At 40.1% G+C, this 22,613-nt stretch overlaps 1 long non-coding RNA gene across 3 annotated transcripts in view; it reads left to right on the top strand.

Moving 5' to 3' along the window:
- Positions 1-907: 907 nt before the first annotated feature.
- LOC114138597 (uncharacterized) overlaps positions 908-22,613 on the top strand; it is a 92,779-nt gene continuing 71,073 nt past the window's right edge. For 2 of the 3 annotated variants that reach the window (XR_003594242.1, XR_003594241.1), the window contains exons 1-2: positions 908-1,129; positions 18,977-19,066. This is a non-coding gene — a long non-coding RNA (uncharacterized LOC114138597). Of the gene's footprint in view, positions 1,138-18,976; positions 19,067-22,613 lie in introns of all 3 variants that reach the window. The other variant, XR_003594243.1, reaches the window with a different exon arrangement.

The raw sequence follows: 22,613 nt of genomic DNA, 5'->3' as shown, positions 1-22,613 counted from the left end.
ACATTTTGTATAACTGTCACTATGTCATGATTGTATGCTATTATTAGATAGCATATGAAAAGATCGAGCTCCACCGCCTCTTCCCAGTGCTACTATTGCCATCTGAAGTAATGCACCGCTCCTGGTCAAAAGCAGTCAATCAGAGGCAGTGGGGGGGGGGTCTTAGTGCTGTCAATCAACCTCAGGTACATGCTGCTTGATGTACCAGTGGTAGAGAAACAACATACTGGTAGAGGGAAACTGTTTATGTATATCATTTGTGACCATGCTAAATATGGCAGACTCTGTTATCGGGAGGAAGTTGTAGCGTAGCAGTGAATAAGGGAAGACGGGTTGTGAACAGTGTAGAATGAGACCTTCCTCCTGGCTCTGATTGGCTGTTTCAAATGAGCACTGGGAGAAGGCAGAGGAGCTCAAATGTTTCACAGATTATGTCATACCACACCATCATAACATCGTGACAGTTTTAACAAATATATATATATTATTACAAAGTGCAGCTTTAAGCTGTTTTAACTTCTTTTCTTTTTTTTTTTTTTACGGAAGAGAAGGTTTCATTTTTCTCCCATTTCTCACCATAATCAGTGCCATCACTTATTGCATTGTGTGTTAAAGTTCCGGAATGTCTGCATGCTTCTGAGCGTGGGATCACGGCTCATCCGGGAACCAGAGAATTCCATTCATGACCAAGCCTTCTCCGCTGCGGCACAAATGGGAGGTCTGAACCGGTGGGTGTGCCCAGAAATGCGAAAATCTATTGCTCTGCAAGTCTGTCAGACGGGCTCAGTATGAATGGTGGAGCCGCAGCGGAGCGGGGGAGGCTGGTGCAGCAGTTAGGAAGGTTACGGGGGGAGAGATGGGACAGAAAGCGCGCACATGGGTTCCTGGAGCTCACGTTCAGGTGGGATGGGGGCGGTGGGAGGGGAAGAGGAGATTTTTAAAAATGTATTCCGACCTGCAGAAGTTTGAAAGTGAAAGAAAATGTGTCAGGTCATGTTGGTGTTCAGTGCGCGCCTCGTAAATGCTTGGCTGATTTAAAAAGAGAGAGAGAGAGAGAGAGAAAAAAAAGAAAAAGAAAAAAAAGGAGCAAAGACATGCAAAAGTTGCGCCTGGCCGCCAGTGACTCGGGGTAAGTCTGTGAGTTCATTTTTGTTCTATGAATTAAACGCATAAAAAAGTTCAGATAAGGTCTCCACTTCACAGCTGTGCGGTCCCTTCAAAGCCCAAATGAGGAAGCAGCTTGTGCCTGTGACTTTGATGAAGATGCATTTACCTAACCTGATTTTTTTTTTTTTTTTTTGCAACTAGACTGCAGCTACGACTATATTTTTTCTTTGAATTGCACTTGACACATCAGAGTTGGAGTTTTGAAAAGCTGAAAGGTTCTGGAGGCCGTGCAGCGTTCACTCATGCATAATGGGCGGTTTGTGCAGAGAAAAGGAAGTGTGCGGTGTCAGACAGAGATAGTATGCAGGTCCTCCTCTTCCTTTTTTATTTTTATTTTATTTTTTAAGTTATTGAATGGCTTGACCTGACGCGGGGTTAAGTAGCTCCGCGTGATACATCATAGCACCTGTCAGTAACTGTATCTTCATCCACAAACTTAAAAACAACAACAGCAACAAAAAACCCCTATATATTTCTATAAAATCTCGCTGCCTATCTTTGAGACCTGCGTCACCTCCTATGGGAGACTCAAGCCGGAATGCAATGGGCGTCGCCTAAATTATTAATGCATTCTCCGGCTTCTCGGGAAGTCGCGTGGTGCGTTCACGGGGCGCTTGAAGTTCCTCTACGAGCCAGAATTAGACTTTTCAAGTCCGCGACTTAGCTACTCTTTATTGTCAAGTCTTCAAAACTGCCCTTAATGAGAAAGCCTTTAATGGCACAAAAAAAAAAAAAAAAAGCCTACAGAAGTCCCATGTTTGACACAAGCCATGCAGCGGACACAGCACACTCACAAGACCTTTTGGGGCTAAATGCAAAAAATACTGGGTGGAGGAAACTAACACTGCAGATCAACGTCAGCCCCTATATTTAGATGCGATGGTGGCAGCATGATGCTGTGGGGATGCTCCTTTTGACTAGCCGCTTTTGTGAAGGAAAAGTGCTGAACATTTTGGGCTGATTCAATATTTTTTCTCAGGGTTATATTTTCTGTTAAAGTTGTTTGGTTTAGATTTTAAATCCTTGGCGTCAGGACTCAGCTGTCTGTCCAGTTACGGTTGAATTGATACCTCCCAGCCTATTCTGTTGGATTCAACACAAATGTTGTGCATATCCGCACCAATTCAAAGTACACAAGAAAGCACCAACTGGAATAAGACGTCATGTGAAAATAAGTTCCCGGGTTGTATTGTCGAAACTACACTTTTAGAAATAAAACAATCTCATTTGCTTTTTGCAAAAATACTCCTTTTGGTTTAGAAAAAAGAAAGAAAACTTGCGTTATGGCTTTTATTAGCCGTGTCACAGGATGCTTTGCACGCCATATTCAAACTCGGAGTCTATCTCAGTCTTGTGCAGTCTCTATCTGTGTCCTGTTCTTGGTAATAAACTATTATTGTGAGCCACAGATGTGAAGGAGATGGCTTTAAGATGGCTGAATTCTTGTTACTGCATTTGAGACTCTTATTTTGAAATGAGACAGGAAGTGCAGTATTTTGAGTCTAGTAGAAAATGCTGACAAAAAAAACAAAAAAAACGATGGATACTATTTGTGCGCTCTCTAAGAATACCTCGACTGGCTAAGCGTTAGTTGCTAACTATTCTAAAGCTAGTATCTCCCTCAGAGCTTTCTACTGACTGTTTCACAGAAGCTGCCCCTTAGCACATTTTCTAAATATATAGAAATGTATTACCTGAACTTGACCTGAGAACAGAAAAGAGTTTCTTTAAAGCACATTTGAGCTCAAATCTGGTCTCATCCTCTTAAACCCACTATTGTAAATGGTCCTGTCTGATTTGGATGTAACGTCGGACCTTTAGGTTTTAGTTCTCGTATCTCTCTCCCAAGACTGAACGTATAGCCTCCCACTGAACTTTGAAGGAACCTCCCGAAAGTTTTCAAGCTACATTTTATTGGAACCATGTAACTTCTTACAACATTTATTGGGGAATACTACAGTTATGTCAGATCAAAATAACTTGCAGATGTGGTTTTTAGCTGAAAAATAGTCCTTCCTCTGATCTATTTCACTTTCCTTTCACATCAATTTCCTGTTTTCAATATTTGAAGTTACCTTTTGACTTTAAAAAGTGTTTCATCTTTATTTGTCACACTTAGATTGATTATTTTTCTTCTTACTATTTTCTCTTTCTAAGAAAAGACGTAACTTTTCTCTCTTTCATGCAAAACTCAAACACTCAAAAAAGCATCAGGTGTTTTTTTTAAACTTTTTTTTTTTTTTTTGCTCAACTCTGCTTTACCTTCCTTTTTCACATTTTCTTTTCCCTGTTGCCGCCAACCGACTTCTCTGCTCACCCCCACTGAACATGTACATTAACCCTGCCTGGCGGTGTGAAGTGTGTGTGAGAGTTTCATAATGAGTGACATGGGGATTCCCTGTCCCTGTTTCCTTCATTCATGTGGCTGGAGTCTGAGGTGGTGCAGAACTGTCAACCCGGATATGAGCTGAATATTGAGTGCGTTTTAAAAGAGAGAGGAAGAGAAACTATGTGAGAGTGAGCATGCATGCGCGTGTTTGTGTGTGCACAAAGCGAGGGAGTGTGTTTGCATATTTTATTGGTCTCGCATTTATTCAGAGGGCTGTACTTTGAGATAATTTGCTCTGTGGTTTTATCGCGTTATTTTCTGCCTGATGCGCTGCTCGGCCACCTTCGCAGCACAAACCTCCTCTTGTCACTTGGGCCATTTTGCATCCACAGCAGCTATGCTGGATGCAAAAGGAAGTGAGGCTTGTAAAGTCTTGCCAGATGTTAACTGATGCAGAATTATAAATACCTCAGTGACAAGATCTTAGATTATGTAAGAAGTATTTTTAACCTAGATTATGGTAAGGTTGAGAAGGTGCACAGCATTGCCTCGTTTATTTATACGGCGGCGTTAAAGGGATTTCCAAACGCTATACTGTCATGTTTCACATAAGCCAAGAAAGCATTTACAGGGGAAACAGATGAGGCTTCTGCATAAAATAAGCGAAACCAATGTGTAAAGCGTTTTTGTTGAAGTAATTCATATATAGAGGTATGCATAAAACTACAGGCAGCTTCTTACTGCAGGTAAAATGATAACTGTTTAGAATCTTTTAGCAGACCTAACCTTAGTTAACCCCTATTAGGGTGCAACAGCAGACACTCTGCAGCCACCGTCAAAGCGAAGCAACATAAGTTTCTGCACACACTTCACATGCAGCAGTACGTCTCCATGGGGCATAATCAAAAGTATTCTCCATTTTCAGACGAGGTGTGAGTACATTCTTGAGTTTTAAAGGAACTCTTCTGATAAATCCTCTTTGCATAAGTCCAGTGGACTTATGTTCTTCCCCAAAGTCTGGGTTAGTTTTGACATAGTTTATTCAGAACTGAGATTACCTTGCTTTAGTGTGCCACCCAGTGGTTTCTTAGTGTAGCACAATTTTTCTTGAAGCAATGTCTTGGTAGCAGAAAGGTCTCAATCAGTCTTGGACAATAAAATTGCTCTGGAGTGTTGATATAAAATGTTGGAAGAGCAATAATTCTTAAACGAGCTGCAAATGGCAATAAAACAGGAAGGGTGGTATACATTTATTAAGTTAAGTTAGTATTAAATAGAATCAAAGAAGTGCCATTTAGGTGAACTAATTTTACTAAACAAAACACAAGTGAAACACTTGTGATGGTGTGCAGACTTTAGTCTTACTAGTACTAATGTGTTTTCTCAGTAATATTTGATGGATGCAGACATTACCTGCTGCTTTGGTCAATTTCCATCTCTCTCAGGAGGATAAAAATTCTTTCCTCCCCTGTTGTTACTACTTATAATATCCTGTTTTAGATTTTGGATTTGTAAACAATGGTTAGCATAAAAGGTTTGCATACTATGCAAACCTTTTCTGCATATAGCAGCTGATTGGCTAAGGATCCACCATTTATGTCTCCCTCCACTTCTCCCTCCCTCGTCCTTTGTGTTGCGAGTCGGTAAGCATGGAAATGAAGTCAAAGCCGGAACCAACTGATTACAGGTTGCTTTGTGCGTGCTGCGCCTCCTCGTTGGCAAATTAGAGGGAAATGTGCATGCAAGATGTTGCTCCGGAAACTCAGGCCAAAGTTGAGCAAAAGTGATTGCCAAAGTTGTGAAGGTCACCTAAAGTTCGGCTTCAAACTGTCTCAGACAGGTGAGGCGCGGCTGAAGTTATCGGCTCAGTCTTTGACTGGATGAGCCGCGGTAAACCTTCTCTTTGGTGGTTGACGGGTCACGCAGGAAACCGAGCTCTAGAAACATGTCACGCCTAAATGCTTTCCGCGTTGTCCCACCTGGACATGACTGGGACGGTGTAGAATTGAACAGGTCAGTCACTGAACGGAAGCTTGAATATGTGGAAAAAGTTCTCTAGTATGTATCAAGGTTTTTTTTTATTAGCAACTGAAACTGAGACACTATTTTACCGCATAAGGGCCTGTAAATAAAAGAAAGATAAATAATATAACACACTTTGACCTTCTCAGATGACCCACATGCAGCAAATGCAAACCGTGCAGCTGATGACATAGCTGCATGAGTACGAGTACGGGGCCTCAAAACCAGATTGAAATATAAAACTGTGACATGGCCTAGATGCTAAAATGAACGTGTACCATTTTGTAGATTCAAACCCCCAAGGAAAGCAACTAGTTCTGGGGAAAATACATTAAAATTGTCGAATTGGTGTGACTACCAGGTTTCCTTCTTGTAGTAATCTTCATGACAGACCAGAAAAGCTGTAAGATTATTCTTGCAGGGGACTGCTAATTTTAGTGCTGTAGTTGTGCTAAAAACAACAACAACAAAAAACCCCTTTATAATAACTTGATTATGCATATTCTTGGAAAAGACGCAGCGATGAAGATTAGCCGTAATGCAGTCCTAACACTGCCGACTTTTACCTCATCTGACTTTTCTGCCATAGATGGATCACTTCACTTTTCTGAGCACGCTGTCGACACGTCTCCGGCAGCTAATTCTGCTAGGAGTCAAACATGGAGTTATTAGGATTTGCAAAAATGCAAATCACAAGTGGTTCATTCAAATGAAAGCGGGCCTCCTGTCTAAGGTTGCATTGACAAAAGTCAGCTTTTGCGTCAACCACTGTGCAGCAACTAAAGCTTTTCACAAGTCAGCTCGCTCGTTGTCTTCTCATTGTCGGCTCAAACTTTGACAACTTTGTCTCTAATCATTCAGTTTCATTTTCCAGATTAGAAATGAATAATAACAAAATCCCTCTGGGTTTCAACACGGGTCTTTCAAATAGTTTTGCCTTTAACAAATTAGTCCCTTTATGATTGACGTTATGTTATGAATGAGGAACTTTACTTGCACTTTCTACAAATAACCAGTGTTGAAACCCTGCAGCTGTGACTCCATTTTCATGTTCTCTTTTCTGTCAAAGCTGCATGCTGTTCCCCTTACATAAATAGTTTAACACTCTGGAAAGTATGATTACTTGCTATGGCTAAAACAGCATATTTCGTCTGTATTCACTTGGATCTAGGATGACTTTATTCTAGTTTGTAGCATCAAACCCTGGGCTCACAGGGGGAGAAAATTAGCCTAGCATCACTACAGTCAAGTTTGAATTAAAATAGTCAATATTCCCCTTAGATTCTATGAAAAATACTCAAACTAAACAAAAAATTTAAATGATCCAAGAGTTGATCTTGAAATTCCGAGTTTATGACAGAAAATGTATTACCCTGCTATACTAGCTTTAAAATGAGGACTAGCTCACTAACTACATTTGATTAGCATCAGTTAGCATCTCATAGCTGCTAGTAACTTCCTTAAATCTTAATAAAACTACAGAGTACAGTTAGTTGGCAGTATAGTTGGTTTTTCCGCTTTGTTACATCTACTTGGTTCCATTTTCTTTTTTCTCTTTGGTTGTATTGACATTTTTATTTGAAAAAAGTCTAACTTCCTTTATAGCACATAATGTATCCTAGCATTCCTCCTCAGTCGTGTTCTTTACTATACAAGAACTACAAAAAGAAAGCACACAAAGATGATATGTTGATTAAAAAAAAACAACACTTGGCCATTATAAGAGATTTTTTTTTGTAAGCATTTACTGAAAATGTGAACTGGCTATGCTAACTAAGACTGGCTAGTCCCATCTTGCTGCTAACAAATGAGCGTTCCCAAATTAGCTATTGCACCAGTTGTATTTGGAACAAACAAATAGTTGTGAATACTATTTGTTTGTACAACCATTAGCATACGTGTTCTATAGGAAGAACTATAGAGAACAATTAAAAATAAGCTTTTATACCAATTAGTGACAGCTAGAGGTTTTGATTGCCATACCTCCAGAAAGACCTAAACTACCATCTCTTCCTGGCAACAAACAAGACCGATTACCACTGAGGAATTTTTAATCAGCTCTTGAGAAAGCTATTTCTTGTAATACCAGCTGTTGCAATACGAGTTTATTTCATTGTTACTAGCCAATCGACATGGATTCTGCTTATTGCCTTTCTTTCTTTCAAATCTTAGATTATTTTCTGATTGGAGAAATATTGTGAATCGTTTTGAACTTGAACATGATAAGATCTTCAAGTGTTTAACCTTTTCCAGCAAGAAAACACCACTCAGCTACTCTTGGGTGTTTTCTTAGAAATCACTGTAAAAAAAAAACTACACAGCAGAACATTTAGCCAAGAAGCTTAGCATCAATTCAGTGGTCGTAAATGCAAGTAGGTCTGGCTTGCAGCACAGGGACAGTAGCACTTCCTCTCTTGCACTCAACGCCGAGCTACATTGTGATACAGCCAATTTTAGTAAATTAAAAAGAAAAAAAAGCTATCTTCAATATCTCAGCTTTTCAGGAACTCGGAACGGCAGCTTTGTCTGTAGCTTGACACTCAACTGATTAGCTTTCGAGCCTGAGGGTTTATGAGAATCTAAGTCTTTTCTCATAACGCAGAACAAGAAAACCACAAAAAGTGTTTCACAAGACAAGACAGTTGCCTCAGTGAGTATTTTGCATTATAGATTGCAGAAGAACTATTATCAGTATTTACTGACTTGTGTGGCGCATTTTTATGCAGGCGTGAGGGTGAAGGTGCAAATTGCAGAAGTAAGAAGGTACTGTAAGCATGCATCGTGTCTTTCATTCCAGCTGTTTGAAATCAATGTGCACATGGTGTGTTAGTGAACTGACCTACACTATCTTCTGTTTAAAAAGTTAACTTTGGGCAAAAAGTATCTTATTATGGTGGATATCAAAGCATGTGTGCTCATTGGTTGTGGCTTCAGTGTCTCTTTCTGAGTCTGGCTGACATCACTTCTTTTGCACGTGTGATGGCTGTATATTTTTAGATACTCCATCTATGACACATAAGGTGCCTCTGATAGTATTCAGACTTTATTTAATGGAAGCACGAATTCACTGTCATCATCTTGAAGTTCATGACTTTCTTACGAGGTCTTTGTCAAAAGGCTTGACATGTGACTTGCTTTAATCTGCTGGCGAGAACGAAGTCTTGCACTGGCGCCAGTTAGACGATGCTCAGCGGCCAAGCAAGATCAAGAGGACGAATTCTCATGCCTTCAACGGCTCTCTGTTTGATTTCAGTAGTTGAACTCTAGAACAAATCCTGCAAAGCCAGCGTAGCTCAGTCACACCTATACCCACACCCAGGCCTGCTGCGTGCGAATATCATACGGTCACCGCACCATACCAGTTTACAGTTGAAGCCACTGGTTTCCAGTAAGACGTTGCCACAGCGTGTGCCTGGGAAACATGGAGGATATGCGACGGTTCTCATGTAGATGCCATTTAAGGGGTTAACTGTCTTACAATCTGAATTAGGCAACTAACGGCTGCCACAAGCTCGCCATACAATACTACTGTGGTGTTCTTAGTCAGAGCTACTGGTTTCCAGTAAAGAACTGCACCCGTCAGCTTCACAACAGAGGAAGTGGTGGTGGTGGAGCGCGAAACTCTGTTCATAAAAAGAAGAGAGGTTTCATCTGTCAATTGCTTCCCCTTTCAGGCAAAAAGCTTCTGCCTCTTCTTTCATGCGTCCTCTCCTTTGTATTTCATGCAACGATGTTGGGAGGATTTCCTGTCAGTACGCCATCAGAGAAAGGATCAAAGGTCATGGGAATGACACGGTGCATTAAACAGAAATTACTTTCTGCAGCTTCAGGTACTGATTATTTTTCTCATGCAGTCTTCACAGAGCATTTTAAAAGCAGGTCTTGAATAACGTCACCTTCCTAAAATAATGGCCTAAGTTTTTTTTTTTTTGTCAAAACTGATTTTTTTTTTGTATTTTCCTAAATCATCTTTTGTCAAAAAATAACTTTGGCCATTATTTTAGGAAGGTTACGATATGTGCTTGTTAGCAAATGAAGACACAACTATCTGTCAGAGAACTCCTCGGACTTAGGATGTGAGAAAAAAGAGAGAACAAAATCTCTTGATGCACTGTAGTTTTGATTTCTAGATTCTCTAAGCTTTGCATTATGTTGATTTACATTGCCCTCTAGTGGAAGAGCTCATTTGTCACATAAGACGGAACCCTAAGGCAATGTTTCTGCTCAGTGTTTGCTGCAGCAAAAGAAGTTTCAATCTTACAATGAAAGCAAAACTGTAGAGAAAACAATTGAGTTGATTTGTAGCTAAGTGCTACAAGGGAGCATGCAAATGAGAATGTCAGCGATCTGTAGTGGGGTTTCTGTCATATTTGTACACACTGTAGTCTAGAGGAATGGGTGTTTGCTGTGAATATTGAAACTATAAATGTAAAGCTGTTAGTCTGGAAGATTTATCAGCTTTTCTTTTCCTTTCATATTAGACAGTGACTTCCTTGTTGTTAATTTTTGAGAGATTACAACAAACATGTAATTATAAAAATCGTTTAAACAAACAATTTACCATCAAGGCTTGAGCCAGACACTGAGGGCCAGGTCTTTCACTACTCTCTGTCTCCATCTGCTGTCTGAGTTAAAAGGGCGCCAATCTCACAGACATCCTTCTTAGTTCACCACACTGGCAAAGCCTGGGGCTTTTGAAGACATGCTCCCAAGATTTAAAAACGGTACACAGTTTAATGGACTAAATCTTTGCCTTCTAGAAATGTGACTGCATGTAGAAAACAGCTTGGATTCTTAAAAGCTTTTTTACATATCTACATCCAGGTTCTAAGAAATATTTAGTTTTGACCAGCTCTTACAGTTTGGACAAAGGTTTCAGAAACTAAACCTTTGATTTGGACTAATTTCCTCAAAGATTTTTTGTTGGATTAAGAACTGGAGACTGTGGTTACCATTGGAGAACAGTGCTAATTTGAGTCTAATGCCGTTGTGGGCTATGTTTGGTGATCTTGTGTGGATTGCAATCACAGCTTCACTGGTGTTGCTGTTTTTTTTTTAGAGATGCTACTCTCTAAATAGAGTCATAATAAAAGGTTATTTAAGTCACTCCTGCCTTTCTATTATCCATTCCAGTGAGACTTAAGCTGATCAGGCATAACGTTTGCACGACTCACCGATGAAATGGTCAGGGTACCTATTTGTTGGTGTGAACATTTAGTTCTTAGAATTGGTATGGCAGGAAAAAAAATGTGCTTCTTAATTCTGTCATCTCACCGTGTAAGGGAACCTCTTAATCTTGTTGGTCAGGTGAAAGACATTTGAATCTTTGAAGAAGCAGCTTTGAGATCACTGTTTATGTTTTTGCCAGAAACCCAGACTTGCGGTACAAAGACAGCTGAAAGTCTCACACTTGCTGGTCAAGTGAAAGATTTTGATTGGAATTTTTTGCAGCATTGCCACTTTTTGCTTATGGGAGTATATTTAACTTTAAGCCCGTCAGGATGCCCATGCTGACCCCTGTTTGATGCCAAAAGAACCAACCATGAGTAGAATTATTTTTGCATCATTTGGGTGATTGGATGTGTGTGCATGGCTCACCTGGGAAACACTGCAACAGAATGGACAATGGGAAAAAGGGAAGAGGGTCAAGACGGTTGTGTTCCACTGAATGACTTTTGGTCTTTCTATTCTTATGTGTTCCTAGGACTCATTGCATCCACATAAGAAATGTGTACACTCTTTCATGGAAAATGTATGCCCTGACGGCAGCATGTGTCCTAACACTCAGCAAAACTAGTTCAGGAAAGGTTTGAGAAGCGCATCACCGAATGCTAGATGTTGACTTGGCCTCCGGATTCCCCAGATCTCTGTCCAGTCGAATGTCTGTGGGATGTGCTGATCAAATCAGCCCAATCTAAGGAGGGCTGAGATGTCTGTTTGCAGTGGCAGTCAGACATCTGATCTGTCTACCACTGCAATGTCAGACTAAGCTCCTATTGCTGGTTCGAATGTAACTTCTCTTTGAAGCCAGAAGAGGGCAGCATTTTCCAAATCCTCAAATTAGTGAGGGATTTGTGCCCTCTAGCTCAGAAATAGTGCCTTTAATCGAGTCTTTAGCATCGCTATTATTTCCATGGATGATCACTTAAAACTCTGCCTCCTGGGAATTTCAGATATTGATTGGCTGTCATTGATTAGAACCCTTTATAAACACAATAAAGGAGGAGCAGTGAGAAAGAGCCAGGTTTTGGTTCACACACTAAATCAGCCCGGTGGAGGCAGCTGTGGCAATAATTAGTCTTGTGTGTGTGTGTGTGTCTGTGTTTAACACCTATTACAGTGATTACTGATTGGGTTGCGTAGTATTGTTCCACTTCTGACATGACAAAGAGGTGACTGCAGGTGTTTAGTCTCGTACTGAGAACTTTTTATAAAGTAATGGTTTTTATTTTAAAATTTTTTTTTTAATATCTTTAGTTTTCCCGTGTTTTGTCGGGTTTAAATAGACCCCGCCTGTGATCCGGTTTCCATGTGTATCAGGAAGACCAGCTCTCAATATGACTTAATTGCTGAAAATGTAAGCAGTTCCAATTTCTTCCTGTGTTTTTTCTTCTTCTAGTTATTATCATCTGGAACACCATTGCAAATGAGAAAACTCTAGAGTGATCAAACTCGAGGTGAATGTAATTCGATGCACCGCGGGTTTGCGGTTCATGAGGTACGGGGAAAGAAAATGTCCAAAAATGCAGTTCCGTGATGAAATGATTCAAATTTTGCAGGCAAACAGTGGAGTACGTGTTCACAGGATCCCTGTTGCCTCTCCTGCTCTGGTTCCTGCGTGACCGATTGATTGGCTGAGTGCCTCACATGCTCGCCCACTGACTGACTGACTGGTGAACCTACATACGACCACCCACACGCATACAAATTTGCCTGACACCTCTGTATTTGTATGTGAAATACCCATGTCACACACAAAAAATAAATACATAAGCTAAAATAACTTACCTACAAATTTATTCTAAACAAGTAAAAGAAAAGAACAAGAGATCAACCAGAAAATAAGCAAATTAATAAATTAAGTTAAATTCAAAGACTTGGCAATAATAGACAAATTGTTCTTATAATCTAGCTTCTTTAGCTAAACCTTGCACTGTGTTTATTCCTGCAATGATCAGACCCTTAAAGTCCACTAAAGTACGCTTTTAATTTGAATAGACATATGTATAAGATAATGGGACAAATAAAGGAGGATTTCAGTTGAATTTTTTTATAAAATTGTTTATATGAACTATTGTGAGCAGTTGATATTTTACCTGTAAAATCAAATTTCAACAAATAAAAATGTAGTTTTATTCCTAACTGCAGGTATTAGATCTGCTGACTTAGCAATACATAAATGTTCAATAAGTCAGAATATCATTTCAGTCGCTTTTTGTTCTGTTGTGTATCAACTGTGTCTGTTTTTAGTAGGCATTGCACTCATAAAACACAAAACCGGCCAAGGCTTGACCCTCCACCTTCTCCTGGCTCTACACTGACATGAATGTAGGGCCTTCATGTCAGCCCTACACTGACGTGGAGGGCCAGGAAAACATTTATCAGAAGCAGCAGAGAGGCTCATTATATTTCTGGGGGAGCTGCAAAGGTCCACAGGTCATGTGGGAGAATCTGTTGAAAGGACAGCTTGAGCTTTAAGAAGAAAAGCAGTGACTAAACATTTGGAAAGGGGAGTTTAGTCAGACTTGCAAATGTAATTCTCCAAAGGCCTGTATACAAATCACTTTATATTCTATTTTTATTTGTGATTTCATGTCCCGCTTTCTTTATTTTCCCCTAACTATGAGCAGCGCTGTGTTAGTCGATCACATAAAACTCCAATAAACTGCATTGATTTGTGGTTCTGTTAGGAAACAAAAAAAGTAAGAAGGCTGAAGCATGTAGGTCAGGTTTAGCAGAAGAGTAAACCTTTCATTCGGTGTGGCTGTTTGCTGCGCCGGTTGTTTGCATCATGTGTCTCAGCGTTGGGTCTACCCCTCTGATTCCTGGAGAGAGACACGGTGCCTCTGCAAATCTGCAAGCACTGCTTTCGCCGAGAAAACAAATGCATAAATACAAAAAAAAAGCCCAGCAGATGATCACGTTTCTTTCTAAAAGCTACACTACATGACGTGCCTCATTAGGTCACGTACAGTTGTTCGCTTATCAAAGGCAGTCAGTAATATCTGTAGTTAGCTATGAGTTCCATCTTGGATCTAGGGGGGTTGTTGCAAATTAGGACGCCGCAATAAATTCAGGTATTTCTTGAATTACCTTAAACAGTCGTCCGCTTGACACAAAGGACAAACTCTTTCTTCTGTTCAGCTGTCTTTCCAGATGACTGACTTTAGATGAATTCCGTCTGAAGCGGTCCACATCAGAGAGAGGTTGTGCAAGCAAAACAACTGCGCTTTCCACTTTTGCCTCCCACACTGCGGCAGTTTGCACTCGCTGCGTCTCTTGGTCTGACTGGATGGTGACTGTTAGATGGTGTCTGAGTGAAAGTTTTATTGTCGAGACAAATGTGAAAGTCAGTCCGACACAGTGACCTGGAAACTTCAGCTTCTATTAGTTTCCAGTGTCTCAAGTGAAACTTGGAGGCCCCTCTCCTGTTGCGTTGGCCCGGACGCTTGAGCCCTGTTGGAGGAGCCTGTTGGAGGCAGGAGACGGGCCCGTCTCCTGCCTCCAACAGGGCTCCAACAAGCAACAGGAGAGGGAGCTGTTGACTCCAACAGACCCGTCTCCTGCCTCCAACAGGCCTCCAACAAGCAACAGGAGAGGGGCTAACGCCTCTCCTGAGAGGGGCTTGTGCCATGGTCGCTGAAATAGCCTCTTAGCGAGGCTATTCCTAGCAGCTCTTGTTTCACGTTGTCAGACAAAATTGCAAGGTTTTCTTTTTCTTTTCAGTCAATTTTTATGAACCTGCAGTTGACTGAACATAGTGTCTCTTTTTTGATTTGATCAAAGCGTTGAAATGCACGGGTCTATGAAGACATCCATGCGCATTAATGTAGTTGCAGTTGAGCCTAAACTTATTCCTGACAAATTTAGCTTTCAAATGATTCAAATTCAACAAACAAGGTGGCTTCTGATTTGAGGAGATGGAAATTATATAAAAAAACAAAAAAGAAAAAAAAAAAAAGATGTATCTGTTTATGGTTAAACAGAATTAAAAATAATTATTAACAAATCCTTTAGAGTCATTACAGCAGTTATGCTTTTTCCTCTAATTCTGACTGACTTTTTGCATCTTTCCTCTAATAATTTTGATCATGTATCTTTAGTGATGATTTCTTTTTCCATGCCTGTGAGGTTGGAAGACCGTGGCAGAGCTAGACTTTCATAAAAGTGGTGACGAGAGGGTGGCGATTTGGGGGTTCTTATACTAATGAAGGAAAATATTCTGTTTGAGTAAGCTGATACCTAAAGAACATACTTTCTTGACGACTCGCCCGGCATCTGACCTTCTCTCTGTCACAGGGGTCATACTGTCCAAAACGACCAAGAAAACTATCCGTTTTGCTAATGATCAATTTCCTGATGAGCCCTCTCAAATATGAGTTTCAGTTAAAAGTAGTACTTTTTTTTTTTAAATGTAGCTTTGATTTTTCCATAACTTAATATTTTTTCCTTCTTGCAGTTAAAGAATAACACATTAACTGTAATTTGTGAAGTGGTGAACGGAGCTGCAGATGACATCTGCCTGTATTATAAAAAGTGTTAGCAGAAGACGAGTGTAAAGAGGAAGTGCATTCCTGATTCATCTCTACCTACGTAGAGCGGCGTCATAAGGGTAATTAGCCATTTTGATGGCAAACATGAATTATTTCTGTCTTTGTTTCATATTGAATTCACATACCTTTGAATGCTAGTTGTAGTGATCTGACAGTCATCATGGTTGACACCTGGGGTGTCCAGTGGTGTCCCGGCCACCGCCTCTGTTGGAACCCCCCCCCCGGCCATCACCCTAATCTTTAATCAAGTTGGGACTCCTGCTGACATGACTTCCAGTCAAAGGAAGCATTTCAGTAAACCTAAATCTGCCCAGTGTTTGAATAATTTGGATCTCAACTCTATGTACAATCTACATATTGGACAGCATAAAAGTTTTTTGTCACTCATTTAGTTTCTCCAGTCAGAAATATTTATTGTCTTTTTAGTTTCTTCCTTTTAGAAAAATGAAAACAACTCATTTAAACTGATGCCCCATTGTCGGGTTTATCAAATTGCAGGTTTCAGCTAAAATATTCCAGTATATCAATTAAAATCTTTTACAATGAGATGCTCCAAACAATTCACACACTGTAAATAGAAATCATATAGATTTTGTTAAAAATGTTTTGTTTTAAGTCTACTGTGAGACTCTTTTTACTCAAAGTTGTCTCTCCATGAGTATCTCAAACAGGTCCATCCATTGTGTCTGCAGTTTCGCCCGCTTTCTTGATTCACCTTTTCTACGACATAATAAATGATTAAATCATCAAAGTGCAGCCAGTTAAGTTTAATACGGCCTGCATGTCTGATGTCTGACAAGGCAGTTCCCAAAGGTCACTTTAGACTCCATGAGATCATTAAGAGGCCATCTGCGTATAAAACACATGACCATGGTGGTCTGCCCCAGCCATTATTCATCATAGACCACACACACACACACACACACACACACACACACACACGCACACGCACACACACACAAACGTATCAATATGCAGTCTCGCTTCCTGAATGAGCTCTTAAAAGATGAATTAGGACCAGTACTGTAAACTTTCTCAGAGACAAATAACCCAGTGTTCCCAAAGGAAGAGCGTCGCGCTCCCCCCTCCCGCCCCTTCAGTCCGTACGTCTGGCCTAATCAGACGCACAATAGCATCTCTGTGCAACACCTTCGTGGGAATTAAGTGCCGAGACTCCACAGGAGGTGAGTCAGATCCTCTCCTGGCTGAGTCACGACGGCTCTGTGTCCGGGGTCTCACAGGAACAGAGCCGGCGAGGCATCTGCAGGGAGGGAGGAGAAAGGACGGCGAAAGACAAGACCCTTCCCCCTTTATGGTGGAAGTAAAAATAGTGTTGAAATCTGTCCCATTCAGAGATGTGATCGCGACACAAATTCCTCTTTAATTATTTATTTAACCTATTTTCAAAACTTTTGCACAAAGTAGTTTGACTTGTTTCAGGTTGTGAAATGAATCGCAAAAGTAACTTCATAAGCCTCGTTTTAACTAAAAACATAAGTTACTAAATGTAATTTAGTTTGCTCTGGTAAAGTTGTTGACAGTCTTCCACTAGTTACTAAATGGCATCTGTTGTCCCTCTAGATGTGCTCAGACACGTAGACACACTCCTTGTGACATGAACTAAAAAAAAAAAAAATTAAGTAAGTGGATGTGTGGGTGTCTATTCCCACTTGTAAAATCTCAGAATTGTTCTGCTGGAAAGTGTTTCCACTGCTAAACAACACCAGGCAATTTTTTTTCCACTTATGTCAACGCAAAAGCAGCAAATTCTGAGGCAGATGAGGGTTGATCTCAGTACGGAAAGACTCTGGTGGGGAGATGGCATGATAAGAAGGGCATGTTAACATGAAAAATGGTTTCTAGTAGAAAACGTTATGTACTTCAACGTTCGATGTTCAACAAGAAAAAAGAGGCCTGATTAAGCTTTTTTTTCTAGGTTGTGTTTGTCTCAAAAAAAAAAAAAATCTGGAAAAAGTGCTACGATAGTAATCCTGTTGACACAATGTTCAGTTAGAGAATATGCATAAGCAAAGCACACAAACTGGATACAAATCCAATCCAGCTGGTCTGAGCTATTTCCATTCATTTTTGCATGCAGTTGAAACTTGCCTATTATTATTATTATTATTATTATTATTATTATTATTATTTTAAGAACCAGAGAATTCTATGTTCCAACCATGTGGATGTTGAGGACAGTGTTTGAGTTCATCAGGGCAAAATCCAGACCAGGCTGCAATTTCTACATTAGTTGTAGAAATTGTTCAGTCCCCACAAATACTAGAGCACATCTGAGCACTTATTCTTTCGTTTCCGAATGAATTCACTTCATCAAACTGAGGTACTAGCTAACAGCAGTTTACAAGCGTAAACATAAACACAGTAGAGAACCATTTTTAAATGTCACACAGTATAAGTGCATCGTCATTGTTATACAATCTGTTACAATTGAACATGGAGTTAGAAATAGCCTTTACTGTCAGGGGCAAAATTCAGGAAAATGTTACTTGCCCTGCTCGTCTTTCTGATTGGCTGCCAATCAAATCAGGTTCTTTGCTACTCAAGCTAACATAACAAGCAAAATGGACAAGATTTTGACACAAAAACGACTGAAGGAACCGTCCAGCAGCACTGCTGCAGAAAACCTAAGCTGTGGAGATAAAATAAAGTTTAATTTGATTAATTAAAGAGAATTTTATCGAGTAATACATTACGACATAAACATCAGATTAACAGTCATAATGTACTACCTGATAAAATGTTTCCAACTCAGAACTGATTGCCAACTAAAATCAGAAGATGTGAGGCGGCGTCTATGCTAAATGAATGCAATTATTTGTAAAAATAACTCTTTCAATTCATTTTTTTCTTCTATCTGTCTGGTTGTTGACTGGCATGCAGATTCTCTTAAATGTTTCTTTTCCAGTCGGCATCAGAGCTGCACAATGTTGGGTTGCGGGTCATCCTGCAGTTTCAATGTATGAAATGTTGCAGTCACAAAAAAAACCCTGAAGCTTATGTACATCATTTGGTTGACAGTTTTCTATTTCAGTTGCTATGGATTCAAACTTTGCCCACCAACAATACACATATTCCCAGTTTGGATGAACTTCATTGCCCTTGATGCCGATTCCTGAGCTCAGATGCTAACACTCAGAATGGTGTTGGCTCATCACGACGATAAAAAAGAGAGAGTAATGTGTGTTGAAGACGTGGGTTAATAATCTAAAAATATGGTTTACTAGTATTTCACACCCTAAACTCTTACCTCCCCACATTGTGTTTGTTTCACTGTCTGCTTTTATATTGTTTTTTCTTTTATGTAGAAATTCAAAGTAAATCTACATGACTTGCCAAAAACAAATCAAATCAACCCCAATCAACTTTTCTATGTCGTCTGTGGGACGTGTCCTAAACAGGTCGAACTAGATTTTATAATCATTTAAAGGATATATGTATATGGACTCACCGTAGTCTAAAATATACTATCATGCATAATATATGTCCAAAGATTCAGAGGCTAGGTAATTTAATCTTACTGTTGGTATTTCTGTGTTTTATTTCAGAGGGTTAGATTTCTTAAGACCCGCCACCCTAATCGTTTACAATCCTTTATTGTGAAGCTTTTTTTTCATAGCATTTTGTTTCTAAACCTGCCTGTTTCTCTCTCTTTCTCTCTTTACAGTAAATGATCTCATTCGTTTCGCCGTGCATCATAGCAGCAAGAACTGGAAGGAGGACAATGAAACGAGGAACTGCTGACTTGCGTTTCCAGGTCTGTATTACAGATTTTCCTCTGACACTCAGAGAACAGATGTGCAGTCATCCGTCATCGGCTGATATTCTTGGAGCCAGACGTTATCACACGGGAATCGAGCGGGCCTTTAAAAGTCGCCTTTGCCTTTGTTCGCCTGACTGGCGAGATAAACGGTGGGATTAGGAGAGTAAGGGCAAAAGGTAAAGCGCATGACAGGTTTCTGGACTGGGGCCCGGCACGAACCGTCGTGAATACCGCTACAAAGTTTAGGTTACCTTTTGACCATGACTGGAGTTCGGCAGAGGGACCCTGTAAGCTCTGAGCACAGTCATCTCATTGATGTTTGACTAAGCGATGCAATCAAAACTGCAGCACGTTATCGTTCATCAACACGTGCAGCTGCCGAATTACTAACCTCACAACTGCTCAGTGTCAGAGTCAAACTCTTGAAGGCGTCGCGGCTGGTATATTTGAAATTTGTCCAGATTCGACCTTTAAGGCAAATGAAATGCTGAAACGCAAACTTGTTTATTTTATTATTTCATTTTTTTGTTTGCTGCCAACAACAACTTGAAGACGCTGCCTCAAAGAGTCTTCGTCACATGATGAAATCTGCAAAGCAGGCTCACTGAACCACTGCCAAAAGACAGATAAGCGGTCATCTGTCAGAAATATTACAAACAATACTACAAGAAGTGAACATGCTGTCTGCCTGCTGATACAAGCAGGTGATAACCAGTTAGCTCGAAAAATAATTAGGCTGCTTCAAAGAAGAGCTGTATCTTGGTCTTTTTAAGAACCTGCCTCCTTTTTGTGTCACAGGACTCTCAGATCGATTATGTACAGCTGAGCTGTTAATTTGAACAGGCTGATTGAAATGCTTAACTTTTCTAATAATCTAGACTTTTAGAAAACCCCTCTAGGTCACCGAAAGTTCTCTCATTCTTTTGTAACAAACCACAGAATCTGGAGATGTTCAGTGTAACACAACCACTTATACAATCTTTACATTAGATGCAATAATGTTGTTTTTTTTAAAACCACCCAGTTAAGACCTCACCCGAAGCTGAGAAACAAAACACATTGTGTCAGATGTTTTTCACAGTGCAGAGAGGTCTTCCTAGGTAACAACCGAGCAGATGTTGGTTCGATTCCCACACGAAACCTAAAGATAGACAGCCAGGCCCATTCATACTGATATCGAGTATAATGGGTCTCCTTGACTCATCTGCAAACTCAATCTCCCACAATCCTCCCACAGCGAGCGCTCTGCTGAGCCAGCATTCGTCAAAGTCTTACTTTCTGTTTGGGCACCGGCCGTGCGTGGCTCCATGTCAGAGAGATAAATGAGCTGCGATAAAAACCAAAGATAGCTGTAGGTTTTTGTTTTTTTTCATGAAGGAAATTTGCACCAGAGGTTCTGGTTGTCCTGACAACTCTGTGCTGTGTTTTGGAGAATGAATTTGCTCCTCGATTTCAGAGCACTGAAGCTTATTGGAATGCTGCTACTAATAATTTTATTTAAGTTTTAGTCTTTTTTTTAAAAACTTTTCTTTAGGTTCTTGTGGCCTTTATTGAATAGCACAAAGCCAGGAAATAGTGAGGAGAGAAAACGGGGAAACATGCAGCCTGAGAGCAGGAATTGAACCCAGGGCAGCCATGTTGAGGTCTAGAGCCTCTGCACATGTTGCACACACTCCACCAACTGAGCCACCCAGAACCTCCATATTAGGTTTTTAATCTAGACCTATCTCGTCTTTGTTACATTTGTTATTGTTTATCTATGACGGCCTGTCAGATTTTGTATTCAAGGCTGTCTGGTCTTACTGATAAAAGCAGATAAGGTTTCAGTTTCAATTGGATCCTATTTTTATTTTTATTTTTTGCATATTTATGTGTGGGGATTGCTACTGTGTCGTGTTTTTTTTCCCAGTTTTATTTTATTTTATTTACCATTATTGAGATTGAGAAGTAATAATTGTTTGACTAAATGTAATCCGTCCTTGGAGAAAATGACAATCGGGTATCGGAATTTAAAGTTCAGAAACACCTCAGTAAGTTGTTGTAAGAGTATTTAAGTTATTTTTTTTTTTACAAATGTTTCATATATTGCAAGGTTACAGCCAAAACCTGAATGTATTTTCCTGGAATTTTATGAGATAAGACCGACGTAGTGCAATGCACTGAAGTGGAAAAACAGGTATGCGCAATTTTCAGTGTTTATTTTTACCAATTAAAATAGGAAAAGCATGCATTTATATGTAGCCCTCCTTTATTATATGATGACGTTCACACAGAATGCGACTAAAATTCACTTATTTTTGCCCATGTTTAAACCATTTACAATGTTTTTACAGGAGTCTGAATGGCTAAATGGGGTTGGCAAAATATTCAAAACTTAGTAGATGCAAAAAAGGTTTTTTTGCAGGTAGACGTATAGCTTGAAAAATTATCCAAACTTGTTGGTACATAACACAGCAGGGCTGCGCACACACACGCACACACCCCCCCACACACACGTGCACGCACGCCCTTCCCTCAATTAATTGGCTCACCGGAATCATGGAGGAGAATCATAATAATAAGCTGCTCCCCGAACGTCACTAAAATGACACAGACATGCAAAAAAAGAGAAGCGTATTCATCTGCTTCATCTTTAGCTGAAAAGACAAAAACGAAAGGTGCTCTGGAGATTTTTACATATCAGACTGATGTACTGTCACAATTCTGAGGTGTTTGGGTTTTGGGTTGAATCTCTCTGTCTGTATTTAGATTGTCTCCATGTTTTCCATGTTCCCTGTGTATTCTGGCAGCTGCTTCTCCCATTTCCTCAGTTCAACTTCAGTTACTTGCCTCTTCTCACACCTGCACCAAGTTTCTAATCCTCTTCCTGCTCCTTGTTCAGCGACAATCTCTGCTGCATAAATATCTCCGTAAGAACAGCTGTTGGTCCTGTTGTGCTTGCAGCTTGCATCCCTGTCTTTCCCTCCGGCTGTATGTTTTGGACTCACCTTTTGACTTTAGCTTGAGTGTTTTCTTATTTTTAAGTAACCAGTTGACTTTAATCCGCCTGCTTCCTGCCTTCTCCCTGCATTTTGGAAACCGCTTTATGACACAGCAGAAGATACCGATAACCCCCAGATGCTAGCTGTGCTGTAGTACCACAACAATCCCGTAGAAGCATCTTAATTACAAACACTCTGATGTCTGAAAAGACTTTAAAAATGTCAAAAACATTGATGACCTTGCAACAGTGAAGTTGTAAAAATGCCAGACAGCAACAGCTAATGGTATTTGTTTAAATATTAATGGACGAAACGCTGTAATGTTACGTCCATCACAGTGTTGTGCAGGTCTACGTTCACCAGTCAATATGTGTTTTTACACAAACGCTGCATGGCATTAATTTGAAATGCGAAAGCAGCAAAATGACTGGCATGCTTCACTTCATGACTCTGTTTCAAAGTAGGGGATATTAGTGAGTAATGTGGCAAATAATAAAAGAAAAATAGCCAAACCTAGTCAGGACTTATGCTAACACACCCTGCATCAAAGAAAATACGAT

This window comes from Xiphophorus couchianus, chromosome 22, assembly GCF_001444195.1.
Source record: "Xiphophorus couchianus chromosome 22, X_couchianus-1.0, whole genome shotgun sequence".
NCBI lineage: Eukaryota > Metazoa > Chordata > Actinopteri > Cyprinodontiformes > Poeciliidae > Xiphophorus > Xiphophorus couchianus.
Note: the sequence above shows the minus strand (reverse complement) of the source record. Positions and strands in the feature narration are given on the sequence as shown.